The sequence below is a fragment of the Phasianus colchicus genome, chromosome 6, assembly GCF_987193195.1.
Source record: "Phasianus colchicus chromosome 6, bPhaCol1.hap1.1, whole genome shotgun sequence".
Lineage (NCBI taxonomy): Eukaryota > Metazoa > Chordata > Aves > Galliformes > Phasianidae > Phasianus > Phasianus colchicus.
Window position 1 is genome coordinate 26,804,207 of NC_143441.1, and position 17,192 is coordinate 26,821,398.

At 37.1% G+C, this 17,192-nt stretch overlaps 1 long non-coding RNA gene across 1 annotated transcript in view; it reads right to left on the bottom strand.

Moving 5' to 3' along the window:
• Positions 1-17,192, bottom strand: part of LOC149917506 (uncharacterized) — a 113,701-nt gene that overhangs the window by 67,637 nt on the left and 28,872 nt on the right. The window lies entirely within an intron of this gene.

Here is a 17,192-nt window from a genome sequence, read left to right on the forward strand (position 1 = left end):
TCGTGGAACTGTTGGGCTTACGAGTAGCTGTTTTTTTTCCCTCCTTTATTCCATCTCTGAGAGAGCATAAACATAAATATCAGCATGTTCCTTAACCTATGTAAAGTAGAAACACAGTTTGTGTTTTCTTCAGATAGTTGGATAGCTTTCACTGACAGAAGTCTTATATCAGAAACTGTTGTCTTCCGACCAAGTTCTAAGTATCTGTCTAAACGTGGCTACATATATACTTTTTTTTCTTTAATCCAAACCAAATATTAACACAAGCAGTAATAATTGCTCTCTACACCAGTTTCAGGTGCTATGTAAAAACGTGTTGCCATCCTCATGTTTGTTATTATTATTTTTTAATCACAGCACAATTAACATCACATCAGAACCTCCAGTGCCAGGAATAAGACATCAGCAGTTCTGTAAATATTGAAACAATGACAATATTTTGGCTGATGATCCCTGTGAGAAGGGAATGCAGTTTATTTTCACAAGTCCACATTTAGAAGAAAAAATAAAATATAGTATACTAGTTAAATTAATCATCTTAACTTACATACTAGAAATTAAAAGAGAGCTACAAATTCACAAGTAGTGGTAAGAAATATTCTTCCCTTTTATGGTCTTTGACTCCATTCTAAACAAAGGAAACAACATCCTTCCAGTTCTCCCTTATTTGGAGCTGCTCCATAATTTATTTCTTACGGAAGCCTGAGAAGGGCTGAAAACCCAAATGATTCTGCAGGTATAGTAAACTGCAGTGTTAAGTTTTTCTAACCATCAGAAGAATATGCAGTTATACCACAGAAATTTTGTTCTCCCTGTGTCTGTGTCAAAGAGGCTCAACACCATTTTAGTTACTGAAGAGTTTCTAACATAACTCTGATCTCTTAAGTGTTGGACATACGGATTTCCCCTGGCAAAGATCCTAATGATGTACTAGTCTTACTGTAACAGCAGAATAATTTCCCTTACATGCTTTTAGTATTCAGTATGCATAACAGTCAGGATTCTCATCTCATTTACAACTCAACTATTCACTGATTACAGTATAGTTGGTATAACTAGCGCAATGCTTTTCCAAAAGCATACCTCCATACCCCTGAAATAATAGCACAGCATAATTTTGAATAAGAAAAGACTACCCATCTTTTAAAGATGATTACAAATATGGAAACCACAAATAGCTATATACTTATTTTCAGGCCTCAGATGTATGTTATTCCAGTGGAATCACTATAAAAACTGGTTACAATCAGTCTAATACAAACACTTAGCATGCTCTGTTAGCTTCTTGTTTACCAGCATAATATCTCCTGAACAACCCCCAGCAAAACGCAAAAAAATACGCACCCCCAAACCAAATATTGGATTCCAGATCTTCAACTTCAGAAAGTTCGTCTAACTTCTGCGACAGACTCTAGAGTCTAACCACTGTCCTAGCAGAGGCTCTTGAATTACAATAACATGCAGAGCATGCTCTATGAGAAGTGTGTGCTGACAGGATTTAGTAAGGTTAAACAGCAAGTCTTTTTGTGCTTTTAAGCTTTTGTTCATAGATTATTCAAAAGAATACGATGCAGTTGTATGCCATTTCTCACTTCCCATTTTACAGAAATAACATAACCTCAGATAAATTGCAATTAAAATATATAGAGCATGGCAAGTAGAATTAGTGATGAACCTCATCTGTGCATCAATTGATAAAGAAAAATGAGACTGAAATGAAATAAATTGGTTATTAGTAAACAATTGGAAAGATATGCCTAAGAAACAATGGATACGAAGGGTACAATGACCCTTGGAAAGGCAGAAGAGACCTCTGCTTCTTCCCAGCAAGGTCTTAACATCTTTCAGTTAGGGGAGCAGTATACACAACCAGCGTCTGAGATGCAAACATCCTATATGTCTGCAAACATCTATTTGCATGTGTTTAAAAATAAAATAAAAAGCCTGAAGGTCAGTTTTTAAAAGGAAACGTGAAGCAGTTTGAAAATGCCGATAGGGCAGACAGTGCAGAGCACTGAGTGGCAGAGAGTAAGAAAAAAGATTTATTCTATTGCAGTGCGCTCCTTCTCCTGCAGCCACATCCTTGTCAGTAACAGATAGAATATCAAGCATGCCTTCGGTGAGCTAGGCTAACATTTAACATTTTGGAAAATGGTTTCCTTTAATCTAGTCCACGGAGGTATGTGTAACAGTTGTAGTCTTAGGGGATTTTATCCAAGTTGTCTACAATCTTATGCAGAGGGAAGCAGGAGAGGAGTTCAGATGGAGCTCAGTAATACATGAAACTAATTGAAACTAAGGAGGGGAGGAACTGAGATTAAGCTGATATAAATTTGGACTGGTTTAAACCAGCTAATAAGAACCTAGCTCTTTCTTCTCACTAGAACAAGAAGGGAAATACCTGTTGATGCTGTGCATCAGAAAGAAGCTTCAATTTCATAGCTTCTTTAATCAAATATCATTATTTCATTATATTTTTATGTGCCTATTATTTAAATGTAAGGCATAAAATGCAAAAGGTCTTGCATTAAGTCACAGTTTATTCATTCCAGTGAAGATGTTGCATTATGTAAATGCAAACTTTTGAAGTTGGAGCTGAATTTGCCATAAGACCCTTCTGAGATCCATCCTAATTTCCTCAGCATCAGCTCTATTTCTATATATTACTGATGGAACTGAACCAAAATAAGAGTTTCTTTCTTGCTGTTGATGCTGAAGGGAGAAAAATAGCAAGCAAAAGTGCAATGTAACAAAATGCCCTAAAATCAGGCACTACAAAGAATATAGGCAGGATTCAGATGACTTATTTCAGCACTGTAAAGGTACACAGATCAACAGAGCAACTCAAAGCACTTAAGCTAGGAATTTATGTTTCCCCTACAGTGAGTAGAAAGAAATGGATGCCTCTGAGGTACAACTGAAAATGTTTCAGGCTTTAGACTGTGGCAGCTTTAGCTCCAAACATGATTGAAAATGAAATGGAATGAAAATGATATGGAATCAATAGAGTAGGCTCTAACTTTCAGTAAGTAATTAAAAAAAAAAAAGAACATCACACATCAAGACACAGCCAGTGGGCACAAGTTACCACCTGTATTCACCGATACAAGTCCCCCAGTGGAACTTTCCCCCAGCGTCACTGCCATGAGAACAAGCTGATGTAGCTCAAGACTCAGGACTTGTCATACTGCAGAAGTAAACACCTATAGCAGTGCCACCAAGTCAAACCCAAGAGTGTTCCCTACAAACACTCAGCACAGCACAGAGAGGCATGTGTCTCAGTTGCAGTCATACAACTGATACAGCTGATACAACAGCACTCTGCATGGAAGAGTATATGATCAGTGACCACATATGGTTTCTCAGCAACTTCCAGATGTGATTTGAAAGAATAAGTCAGAATCAGAACTAGGAAGTTAATTCAGCAGATTGAAGAAAGCATGTGTCAAAGCTGTGGAAGTATTTTTTCCCAACAGCATTAAGACATTCCACCAGAGGAGCATCTATCACTGTTTCCCTATTCCAAGAAGGACTGACTAACTGAATAGCAATAGCTGCTCTGCTGGGCATATTGTCCCTTGACATGACTAAGAAAATGCTCAGTCGTCCACTGGAGATGAAACTGATGTATGGTACTGACTGTTCAAAGCTCTTCTGACCTTCCATTAAGAAAACAAATACAAGTTCCAGAAAAATACATTTGAACACTCTCTGGGGACTGCTGATTAGGTTTGTACCAGTCCTACAGTGCAACAGTCATAAGGAGAACTTGGAAGCAAATTAAAAATGTTTTTGCGCTATTGCTTTGCTTCCCTCCTCTTGGGAACAAGCACAAGTCTGACGTGGAAAGGGAAAAACAACATCCTGCCAGGGAGAGGGTATAAGGGAGTGGCAAGTCCTGGTTCACGTACCAGTATTTTTGACTGATTACATGTCAAACACAAAAGAGAATCCGTGCATCGCATACAATAACCCTAAGAAAATTGGCAGGTTCCTTCGATATGTCTGGGAAGCAGCCTGCTGCCAAAGTGATTTCCTCCTGCAAACTGATGCTGCTGGGAAGGAGGAACATTTGGAAATAGAAACAGAAAATCAGCAACCTATCGCAAAGAGTTTTAACCAAAATCTTCTCTTGTGTGTGTGTGTGTGTGTGTGTGTGTTGGGGGGGAAGGAGATGGAAAAATTTACTAGCTCTTTTTAAAACAGCATTCAGAGCACTAATCAGAATGTCTATTCACTTCTGAATTTCTAAGTGTGGTTTCAGCATGACCAGCATTTTCATTCTCCTAAAATGATCCCCTGCTGCTACCACAGGAGCAGCTTGAAGAATGAAGGAAGTGCAATAATATCAGTTGGCTGCTTGATTTTAACCCCAAACCTCATGTAAACATTTTTGGTCCGTCAGCAAAAATAGGAAAGTGCTCAGAGTGGGCAAATTCAGCCGTAGTAGAGATGCATCTGTACTCCTATTGAAGAAAAGAGGACATCCAACAGCAGAAAAGCAAAGGTGATGTGTATGGTAGGGAAATCAGAAGAGAGCTGCTCACAGTCAGATCCAGAAATCTGTACATTTTGGTTTTCATGTCAGACTTCATTCATAACCTTTATCGATAACCAGTTAAAATTAATCTGTGGATCAAGATACAGTTTAGCAGGTTTGAAAAATACTTTTTATGGCTTTATCTATAAGAAGAATTACCATTGGGTATTTCTACAAATGTATTATTTTGATTACACATTTAGAAAACCTCTTAACTGGAGACAATTATTTAAATGTTTGATTTTCCATAGTACCTCCTCATAATTATTCCACTGTCAACACTTTAAGGGGGATAAAGGGGAAGGTCAAAAGTCAGAAGCCAGTCACATGTTATCTAGAATGTCCTCTAGAGACTTAGTCTGCTAAGAGCCTTACCCTAATCCTTCCAAGGTATTCCTTAATGCTCATAAGTCTGCACTGAACCCTCTGCAGGAAACTCTCATGCAGAGTGTAATGCCTACTCAAGCAGCTATTTATTGCAGAAAAGACAAACTTAAAATAATAATAATTACACTTTCTTCATACAATGAGATTTTATCCTCTCTATGTAGAATCACTATAAGCATTACTCAAGTTTGGATATCAGATTTTTCTTCTAGTCAGTCTCTAAATCATACTTTCCCAACATAGAACGATAAAAAATAATTAGTCTGTGATTTTCAGCCACAAAGATTCCCAGAATAAGCAGAATATTGAGTCACACAGCAAGTTTGGAACACAACGTCTACATCACATGTGGCTCCCAAAGAAGCTTCTGCACACAAAATGGAGCCAGAACAAAGCAAGAAGCTATTATTCACCTCAGACATTTTTTTTTATCCTGGGACACACATGAAAAATCACATAAGAACATTATCAGACAATATTTTCATTTACTCTCAGCTTCAAGATCAAAAAAATTTGAAAGGTCTAAAGGCCAGCAAGAATTGACCAAATATAGCCGTGTTTACTCATTTTAGTAAACACAGAAATTATAAAACTACAAAAATGATGTACCTGAGGGGGAAAAAAAAGAAGGTGCACTGAAAGAAGGAGATTTTCATTGCAAATTATTTGGTAAGAAAAAAAATACCAATGTAAAAGGCAGGCATAAAATGAATTCACCAGCAGAGTCAAAAGAGGAAGCTGCTTTTAGTCTAATTAAAACAAAGCTGTGTTGCAGTCAGACTTGTATTCTTGCTGTCATTGTAGGCACTCAGCATACTGCTGAGGAACAGACAGCAAAGTCAACATGGACCATCTATCCATTACCACTACTGACAGGTATGTGTCCCTGGACGCAGCAGAATTACAACAGACTGGCCTGTTTACTTCCTGTTCTTGGTGAGCTATTGAAGTATCACACTGTGTCCCAAATACTGAAGAATAACAGCACTTTTCTCCTGGTATTCTGGGTTTTTTTTGGTTGGTTGTTTGGATTTTGTATTTGGTTGGTTTCTAATTTAACAAAGAGAGCTAATCATATTAAACTCAAATTATATTAAATTATGACTACTACACTGTGTCTCTTGGGGGTTTTCAACATGGTTAGCAGCAATTTAAGCAAATTTCTTCAGCATTAATGAGTTTTACTCTTCTTTCCTCTGCATTACAGTTTCAGCAGTCCTGACCCAGCAAAGTCCCACAGCTTCCAGCCTTCCATTCTGCAAGTTTAAATGGGGCCAGTTATACTCTGTCTCATTTACAACTGCAGACACATGCAGAGGCTCAGGGAGATTCCAGGAAAGTGTTTTATTGTTGGAGCAAGGAAGCAGGAGGTGTGTAAGAGCTGTTATTGAAGAGAATCTTGGGCATTCCCAGACTGCTGCTGGACAAGAACTCCCTGCTGCTCTTTTCCCCCCCTCACATGCATGACTGCATTGAGCTGGCACTGGAAGGTTACTGCAACACCCACATTTCTTGTTGCAAAAGGGTTTTCTGCTGGGACTGGGAGGTGGCACTGAGTTGGTCTTTTTGGACTTCTCACAATTTATTTTTGAAGAAAATCTACTGCCAGAACAGCGTTTTTATTTATCCTGGCTACACAAACAATTAGGCTCTCCGTGGGCAGTTTTGCTAGATATTGCTTTTGACTTACATTTCCTTCCTTTGGATTTTGAAAGAACTAGAAAATAGAGAAAAGGAAAGTCGGTCTATTTAGTTCTTGAGCAAAGAAAAGGACTACAAAAATAATCTTCTAGATATCATATACAAATAATAGTGTTTATGAAAATACATGTTTCTTAAATACTCGCAAGAAAATTTCCTACTATTCCTACTACATACATCCTAAAGTTATTCTTTTAGAATTTAGTAAGATGAATATGAAGAGTATCAGAAAAAATGGTTGGTACGTATGAAATTGAAAATCACTTAGAGCAAAAATATCTTATATTGTTGCAGAATTGCCTAATTAGATTATTTACTGCTAATTTTTGCATCTGTCAAAAAGGATATTGACAAAATAAGATTTTCATATATATATCATTTCCCTGTGAGAAAATAGGCTTTTTTTTTTTTTTTTTTTTTTTTGGTGGAGAGTGGGTTAAGCTTTTATTTTTCATACATAAAATACAGTTCAGAAACATATACCTATGAGTAAGCATGAAGAATGGAAGCAATAGCTTGGTGTAACTTAGCTCCCATTCTGGAAACAGAAAGTAAACAACTGTACATAAAGCAAAGTGGCTTTTAGTAGTACCTCATAATAAATACTTTCCTTCCAAGCCCAGCAAGAAGCAGAAACGAACTGGCAAGAAGATGAAATCCCTTTACACACAGCATTTACGCTGAAAGCACAGGCAATAAAGAGAATGTCAACCGCAGCAGCTCCAACCTTGTTTGCCACTGGATTAACTAGAGAGCCAACAAGGACAATGACTCAACCATTCATGCTTATTAGGCTTGCTGTGAAAGGCTCTATTCACTCACCAGCTGGCATGACAGAAAGCTATCTAAAGATGTGAACAAGTGCAAGGGGTAGAGGCAGCCTGGCCCCACAGCAATCTGAAACCAAAGCTGCAATTAATTATATATGGAATGTGGCCAGGCACTCCTGGCATTGTAGTCAAATGAGACCACACAGAGAAAAGAAAATCCTTCATCACCTAACACACATTACAAAAAGACAGTTAAGGTTCTTGCCATAAATTTATTTTAATTCTTTATGGCACTATTCCTGTTGACAGGCTGTATAGCTTTATACCTCGAAGCTACAAGTTTGCTGCTTCTGTTATACTTCTGTGTGCCTAACCATTCTTCTATTCTTCTTCCTCCAAAGTCTTTATCCCCTGTTGCTCAATCTTTATTTTCTTGATTAATATTGCAATACTATTTCCAATATAATTATGTAACTACCTAATTCCTATTCAGAATGTAGTGCTCTAAAAATCAATGGGAACCTGAGGGGTTAAACAGAAGCAAAATGGGTCCACAGTCTTTGAAGAATGGGTTACAAGTTATCTGAGGAATGGATATTACTTCAAATGTATTTCTACAGTGCCAGTATAGATGAGATTTCAAGGTACTAAAATATTGAAAAATAATTAAAGAAACGTTATTTTTAATGCAAAACTGACAGCAAAGTAAACTGTGCTAACAGTACAGGTGGCAAAGATGCACAGCTGCCCAGTTTATCATAAATTATGCACAACTAAGCTGGGAACCCTCAAAAAATCATACTACTGCCATTACTTGTTATGAAAACATCTTAAACATTCACGATGCAAAGAAATTTATGATTAAAAGCCATACTGGAGAGCATAAAAGGCTGAACCAGACCCAATTTAGTGCTTGCAGTTTGGCTCTTCTTTTACTACCCAGCATACGTCTTGTTGGCAGATGTTATTTTTGTGGACTGTCACTGTATATTTTCACTCAAGGAAAAAGCAGGATGATTCAGTGTGCATTCATGGATACATACACCACTAAAATACACAGAGAACTTCATCCCTACATAGTGCAGCATATAGCATCAGTTAGCATCTTTGAACAGGAAGCTGAGTTCCTAGGAGCACTGGGCTTTATCTGAGGTGTTTGGATTTTTTTGAGGTTGGGGGGTGGGGAAAGAATTTGTCATTGTGCATGACTGACACTTCAGGTCTCTAAAGTCATAACATGCTGAAAGAAATAATCTTGAAATGGAAGAGATGTTTTATTTACCAACATCAATCCTAATGTGAAAAGAGAGAACATAGGATTCTGCCAAGTGAAAAGGTACAAAATAGATGCAAACAGGTCTCTCCAAGTTTCTCTTCCCTGGCAGTAGCCCTGTGCAGGTACTGGGAAGTAGCACAGGCAGCAGTGCCAGTGCATAAAAGCACCCCTAGGGAATGGAGAGCCCCAAGCTGCAGAAGGAACACATCTAACTCAATGCTCAGACAGAAACCTGAATGAAGGGGAAGGAGAGACACAAATGAGCTTTCTGGCAGGAGCCTGAAGTTACATCATCTTTCCTGTTTTGTAAAATTGTAGATTTTCCTCAGAGTCAGAGAAATAGAAGCACCCCCAGTGTGCGTAAAGCCATGTGTCCCCATCACATGGGGAAAGGACTCATGCCCTGGGCACAGCTGAGTGCTCTGCAAGGGACCCCAGTAAATATACCTGTTGGTTGCTTTTAACCTGATACTGAGTATTTCTGGGGCAACCCAGGATTGCCCAACTGTGCAATGAGAGGTAAAGAAGTATTACCATCTTTCACCGACGTAAAAAAGGCTAACAGCTGTATTTTCAACAAGATTTCAGGAAAATAAACAAACACCAAGTGGGATTTTCAATTGCCTGTAGGTACAGGCATGTAATGATCATGAAAGAGAGGGGAATCAACAAGAGAAGATATCATCACAAATCCCAGGTGACTAATAATTTGAATCAGTTGTGGTGGATTTGGAGCATATGGAAGAAGCAGATCACTGTAATCCTCTCCTCAGGAGAACAGAAGCAACATTTTGACTATAGAAGTACCTATCTATTTATAGACAACACAGAGGGTACTTTCCTTGTTAAATAGGACACACTCCAATAACATGAAAAAACTCAGATACCTGTTGTCCAGGGATTTTGGTAGAGAAGAATAAACAAACACAACCACACACGACACAAATATTTCACTTCTAAAAATTAACAGATTGCCGTATTTAGCTGGAGGAACTGAACTCCCACATTCTGCTTCAGGATTAAAACCCTTAAGGTCAAACTTCAAATATCAATATGCCACGTAAGCATAGACAAATCCATTCTCTAGGTGGAGGTCTGACTTTATAACGACTTACTGAAAACAAAGTGCAACTGCTCATGTCAAGTCTGGTAGGGATGAAGGGGTAAAAAGAAAGCAGTAACACTAACTACAGCATGGACTGGAACCAAACACCAGCCAACTTTCAGCCACCTGAGGACATCATCTGCAAAAGTCCTGTCTATATTGGATTCCAGCTTCTACAATACAGTGTTAGCTACTGTTGCCCATAAGACCAGCAATCATACTGGACATGAAGCTGAATTCAAAGTACTGCAGCTTAGACTCACTTACAATGCTGAGAGACCAATTTTATGGCAGAAGGATTCCTCAGGCAATTCTGTAAATCTTATTGTTATTTCAACATCTAATTTACAGCTATTTAAGCATTTCCTTATTTTCTATAGAAAAGAACACAATTTGTGAAGATGGAGAAAAAAATACACTGTTCCATATCAATAAAACAATTTGTCAGCATTACTGTTGACAGTAATCCCTCCCTTAGCTTTCATAGAAATGTTTGGTTTTTTTTTTTTTGGGGGGGGGGGTTGGTGGTTTTTTTGTTGTTATTGTTGTTGTTGCTGTTGTTGTTTTGTTATCAGTGCAAGACAAGTCTTTGTTTTCCTGGTGACCCAGCAAAGGCACTCCAGGTACACAAAGTTTGAGTGCAAACAGGCAGTTCTCCTGTGGATGGACCATTCTCTCACCCTGAGCACACCCCATCCGCACACTGCCTTGACCATGACTTACTGGTATTCAGGAGGCCGGTACATCCAACCCTGAATACTGTGTTTATAATATCTAAGGAAAAAGAAAAGAAGTGTAAATGAGAAATCAGCTCATTGTCATCTCATTTTTTCCACATATTCAGTTATTTGTCTTTTGCCTATGTCCTCTGACTGACAACATCCACGCCAGCTGCTAGCTGAATGGGAGCTTTCCTGCGACATTAAATAGACTGTTTGTCTTCATTCAGTGAGGGTTTGCAGACTGACAGTAGGCAGACCCAGTCTTTCAAGTTCTCCTGTCACAAAAATGCACACTTTACAAGACTTTCCCCTGCCTTTGTTAGCTTGTCATAGGAGAATCTGTTTCTGTTACCTTGAGGTTTTTTGTAGTTCATTCTGTTACTAAAGGGAAAATGCACACACGTATGTCTTGGAGTAATAGCTTTAATAGGACTGTATTTATTAACTTTCCACTTTCCTTAAAAAAAATAATAATAATAATAATAATTAATCTGTATCAACTAGGTGACCGAACACCAAGAAAGAGAAAGTTCTTATCTCACCCTTTGATTTTTCTACATTAAGACACTAATGAGATGATAATATTGTACGATATCTGTCCACTTGACATAACATCACTGGTTGATGTTGAATTGTTTTTTAAAGTGGATGCAAGACTTACAACCGTACAACTGTATTTCAAACTCAAATATCCTCCTTCAACCAATCTCGGGAAAAGCACATGCAACACTAGAGTCAATCTTTAGATACAAAACATTGATATTTAAGAGCAGAAGCAGCTGCTTTCAGTACACTTCCAAGAGAAAACCAATCCTTCAGAACATGGCCATAGTTTGCTGTTGTGCCATTTATCAACGCAAAGCAGAGCATTCCTTCACAAACACACGGTAACAAGTACTGAAAAAGAATTCCCAGTAACTTAAAAAAAAAAAAAAAAGCAAACATCAACAACAAAACAGCAAAAACACCTTGTTACCTTGAATTTAAAAAATATAGGTCTAGATAGATTATCACATCCTGTCACATATTATCCTACACAAACATATTAAATGGATATACCAACCATTTAATATCCATTATTATTGATTTCAGGAACCTATTTGAATATTGCTGTAGAACATGCTTCTACTTTGGATCTCTACTTTGGATCTTCTACTCACAGCCAGTCCTTAAAAGTCATCCTTAAACATCCTGCTAACAGTTTATTGACTTTATTGTTAATCTTCTGGTACCTGGAGTTTGGTGGAATGTAAAATTTTATTTTCAGAGTCTTCATAAGAATGTTCAGCTTTATTACTTCTTAGTTCTGAAGAGACATTTGAAAGTGTTGTTGTCAGTAAGAACTAACCTTTGTGCAAACATTTTTATGTGTATCCTTAGCTATAGCAAATATGTACTTTTATCTAAGGCAGGATGTCCATCCTTAAAACTGCTAAAGTGATCAAGTAAAGGAACTCTTAATCACAGAGCAACAATTAAGCTTGTCTTTGAAAATAGAAGCACCTTGAAAAAACATGTAGTTAATTAGCATATCTAGCTATTAGGTAATATTTAACTGTCCAATTGTAGGCTAGAGGCTGTATTGGAGTAGTAGTCAAGTCATAAAAAATATATATAGAAAGCATAGCAAAAATCTGGGGTGTGTTATCCTTGTGGAATACTACTTAGCACCCAGTCTTGTATAGCTTTGTGATAAATCGATCTCTTGCCTCCATGTGTCAGGTCGGCTTACTGCACACTAGGAAACAAGTCCACTTTTTGCATAATGGTGTCAAAGCGCAGTTAAAATTAGAGTCATACAGAACGCACATATAATTTTAGGAGACACATTTTCAAGAAGACTCTATATAAGTGACATTTTGTTGATAAAGGGGATAATACTCTAAATGTTTCTGCAACCTATTATACATTTTATTGTCATTTGAGGTGCAAGTAACAGAAGAGGACTCGAGAGAGTTTTCTAAAAGATGACAAACATCAATCTGTTCTTCAAATCCGTATTTTGAGATATATACAATGAGTTTTTAATGTAAATTTCAAATTTCTGCACACACCAATCAAAAATTCATTCCTCATACACAGTATTTTATTTAAAAAAAAAATCATCGTAAATAAGGGTTTTTTTTTAAAGAAAAGAAATTTTAGAAGATTTTTTATTGGACTTTTAGAAAGAGCAGCCTTGCATTTCAGCATTCTCATTCTTACTTCAAAGTTAAAGTAAACCAGATTAATACATATATCAACAATCCAGTTTTTCACAAGGAAAAGACTGGGAACAAATTTTAACAGAACTGTTTGTGTATGTGAGTCTCCATTCAGGTAGGATAACATCTGCATCCAAAAGCTGTGGCTAAATGCTTAGTTAAAGATGTATAAACGCCTCATTAGCATTTCCTTTTAAATCACTTTGCCTAATTTAATAATTTTTCAACAGTGTCTTGTCAATGTGAAGGAGATAAATGATGTTTGCAGTAAATGAATCAAAGTACCTCAAGAAAAACAGCAAAAGCAACAGATTGTATATTTCTGAATATTAAAACTACATTTGTATTTTTATTTTTACAATTCCTTCCACTTTTTGTTCTAGCAAAAGGCTTGAAGTTATGAGCCATGTAAAACTGTGTTTTATTCAACAAAAGGGCAATTTCAACATGAATAGTAGAAACACAAACTTCAGAACATTTCCCAAGCTACACTTTGTCCCTTGAAGACAACACTCTGGAAGCCATTTTTTTTTTAATATTTCTTATTTAGTGCATAAGCTAATTTTAGAAATAGCATTTACACCATTTTGGAGTCACATTACAGTCTCATATTCCTTTATTTCAGCATCAAAAAAGATACAAGCATTGAAACATGAGCTTCCTGCTGGTACTCAGCAACACCAGAACAACCATGTTTAACTCCCAGTGATTGAGCCTCATGCTAGGTGAGGTTGATTCATTCTGGTTTCTTTAAAGACCCCCTCATCTATAATTCATACTAGAGATGAATTATATATACATAACTCAAGATTTTAGAAAAGATTAGAAAAAAAAAGAAAACATACAACCTTAACATTCTAATGTTATTTATGATTATTCAGCTCTGCAAATTTATTGCACTAAATCAAATCACAAAAGTAACATGAACAACTTCCTTCAATCACAAAGGAACAACAATCACATTTTCTCCCAGAGGGGTTCCCGTGTTGCACTGACTCTTAAGTGTCTCTCAGCTGTCAGACTCATCTCTTCTGACAGAAGAGATGGAGTCCCCATTTCTAAGAGGATCTTACCACATGTCCTCTCTGTCCAATTAAACATAATAGGATATTGGACAAAGAAAAGCAAAGTCTGAAGAGTTCTGACTGAAATTAATTCTATTTAGTAATTTAAGATTAGTTTTCTTGTATTAAATTTTATTTGTAAAACATCTATTCTCCCATTATTTTCCTCCATAGATTTAAGTCCTTGAGACAAAATACTTCAAGATTTAAATCTTGATTGTTGGAATACAGAATTACTTCATTTTTATTATTTGGTTTTAGAAAATTTTACTAATTATATAATTATCTGTTTTGATGGTTTTAAAAAAAATAGTTTAGCATAGAAACAAAACCCTTAACCTGACTTTGAGATATCAAATTCACTGTTCTGATCAACAGTGTGAAGGACACAAATAGAGTAAGGCTATTGCTATTACCTTCCCATCCCAAGCAGGATAAAGGACATAAGGTCTGGCAGATGTCTAATTCTTTACTCTATAAAAGACTGTGAGATTGAGCAGCGGGAAAAAGAAGTGGGAATGGAGAACTGGAAAAATTGTAATGGCCCTAATATTTGTTGCCACAATGTACTGTTAATTCTGATGTGAATTAAAAAAAAAAAGGTAGGGACTAACAGTTTGACATCTAACTGCAAGCGTTGTAGGCCCTTAGAATAGTTTGCCTAGAAAAGATGTGGTATTCACATCCTTCGTGGTTTCAAAGAATACATCCAATAATTGCTTCCGTAAAGCTTTTAAGAGAGTTGTAACTTTCACATGTTTCTACTTTCTTTGAACTCACTGAAAATATTTGCATATGAAAATTGGAGCGTCCTTTAGTCATCTGAGTAATCTTAAGTCAATAGTCATGCCCCACAAGTCATGCCTACAGCTGGAATAAAAGACAGTATTTCAAGTTATTTTATATATCTCTCTATATATGTATATTTAGTGATTATTTGCTTACACAACTGTAATTTGTTTCAGTAGAAGAGAAAAGGTGCAAAGCCAGCAATCCTATTACTAATTTATTTCCAATATTTTTATCATCATTTTTTCAAATACACAAATTTCAGAAGAGCAAAACAGCTGGCCTCATTCCTCAGCCACAATAGAGATGAAAAACAAACAAACAAAACCCTGAAACACTCAACATCAAACTCCACAGGGAAGAAGTCAAGAAAATAAAACCACCATTCAAAAATACTGAAGTAACAGTTTCAAAAAGAGAATACTCATTCAGAAGATACATATAGGATTTTTAGCATTGAAGCCAAAGATATAAGTTGAAGTATTACGAACAACACTTCCCCACCCTAAGTTGACATGAATAAGCAATTCATCAGATACCTCCCAAGTCACAGAAGCAAAACACTCTACAACCAACCTAATGACTCTCAAGGAATATCAATTCCTGTGAATATTAAAATCCTCTACAAAGTATTTTAAGATGGATAGGTGAACCAGAAGAACAAGAGGAAAAAAAATTAGTAGTGGAGAGCTAGTTGCATTATTTCAGTAAATAACACTGGCCAGAATTGTGTCACAAAAGATCCTTGAAAGCCCCAGCAGCAAAGAGTGTCAGAAGGAAAGGCTCAACGTTCAAGACTTGGCAAAAATTTAACTTAAAATGTATAGTGACAAGAGGTTTAATAACCCAGATATTTAGGCACTCACCCTTCCTCCCCTCCACCAGAATTCTGTAATTTTATAGCCTCCTCCAGGAAATGATAGCATACATGTCTAGTAAAAGTATTTTTTCCCTACTCTTTATCATGTATCACACAGTTATTTGCACTCAGACAACACTCTGGAGTACACCAGTGTGACATTTCAAACAGCAGTAAGAATGTTTATCTGAGAACTCCGAGATATAAGCTTCATCAACTGCCACCACTCAACTGGAAGATGACCAGGAGTATACTACACTGACTAAGAGTTCTAAGAACTCGTTAGCACTATAATTAAAAGTGGGGAAAAAAAGTTATATTGCTCCTAACTTCATATACTATTAACTGGGCTGCATTACATGACGCCTAGAAAGTTTGATAAGGGCAGTATATAAAACTATCTGCTCATTCTTAGCTACTTTGCTCTATTTATGAGTCAACATCCTCCTGAAATAATGCTACACGCTGTCAAGCAACCCTCTATTTATTACACAAGCACAATTAATTACTTCAGCACAAGGAGAGTATTAATTCTGTTGTATGTGAAGGAATGTCAATACTCATTTCCCAAAGCAGTAGTTCCTACTACTGCTTCTCATGTCTTTTTTTCCCTACTTCTCAAGTGAATGTCATTTTGCCAAATTCGCCTAGTTGCCAGCAATGGCTGCACTCTCAGTGCCATATTCTAAGTGAAAACAGCCTTACAAATGCCATGGTGTGGCTTTCTTATTGCTACCTGTGGTAGAACTGTTATTTCAGACTGTGTCTTGAATTACATTTACTGCAGAAGTAAGAACTCCAAACCCTCAACACTGTTGAGCATGATACTGTCTGATTCTTGCTACTCACCTGAAAGTTGTGCCAGCCGCACTACAGCATAATGTGCTGCCAGTGGAGCCCTCAGTATGGTCAGTACCTGGAGTGCTTCACTGGGTCATATCCACAGGTCAGGAAGCTGGGAGAAGTTTCACAGCCCATCATATAACAGCATGATGGTTGGAGCTACTACCCAATACAAGAACCTTCATCTGCCCTTTCCTTCAAAACGCAGGACGTTTTCTTGCAGGCAGGCAAGATTATTTAGCTATTATGTGTGGCAAGATGATTGAAAGCCTTGGAGACCTACTTTTAGCAGGTCGGCCCTTGTGTTGCAAGGGGTGCCCTTAGGGATTCACATGCAAATAGCTTGAGAAATGACTGACTTGGAAGAAGGGGGAGAAGGGGGAAATTGCTGTTGACACGGCAAGGTCCCACATATCCATGAGAATACAGGCAGCATAAGAACTATACACATTTAGACTTGAGCATTATTCATACCCATCACATCTCACTATTGTATGAAAGCAAACCACAATCAGTGATTCAGTAACGTTGATTCCACTCACAGGCTCTCCTGCTGAATACAAATGCAACAAACAATGAGTAATTTCAGCTCAGCTTTGTCCTTATTCTCCTTAGGAGGAAGAACCGGCAGTTCCACTCACACAGCATAAATGAAATATTTTCTGAAGTTCAACGCCAAGAACTGCAAGAAAAATTCTTAAATTATTCTGTCCTCACTACAGCTGTTGTTCACAACACAGTGACACAGGGATGAATAGGCAAGATATGCTGTCGAGAAAAGACAGTCACTTAAATAACATATTTTAGTCAGGTTTCTCTATTTACATCAGACAGCCTTTGAAATCTTTGACTTTGCTGCTAACAAATGCTAAAGCTTTATGATAAACCTTGACCTCATATATCCTAGGGGATTTCCTGACCTTGTAGATGAT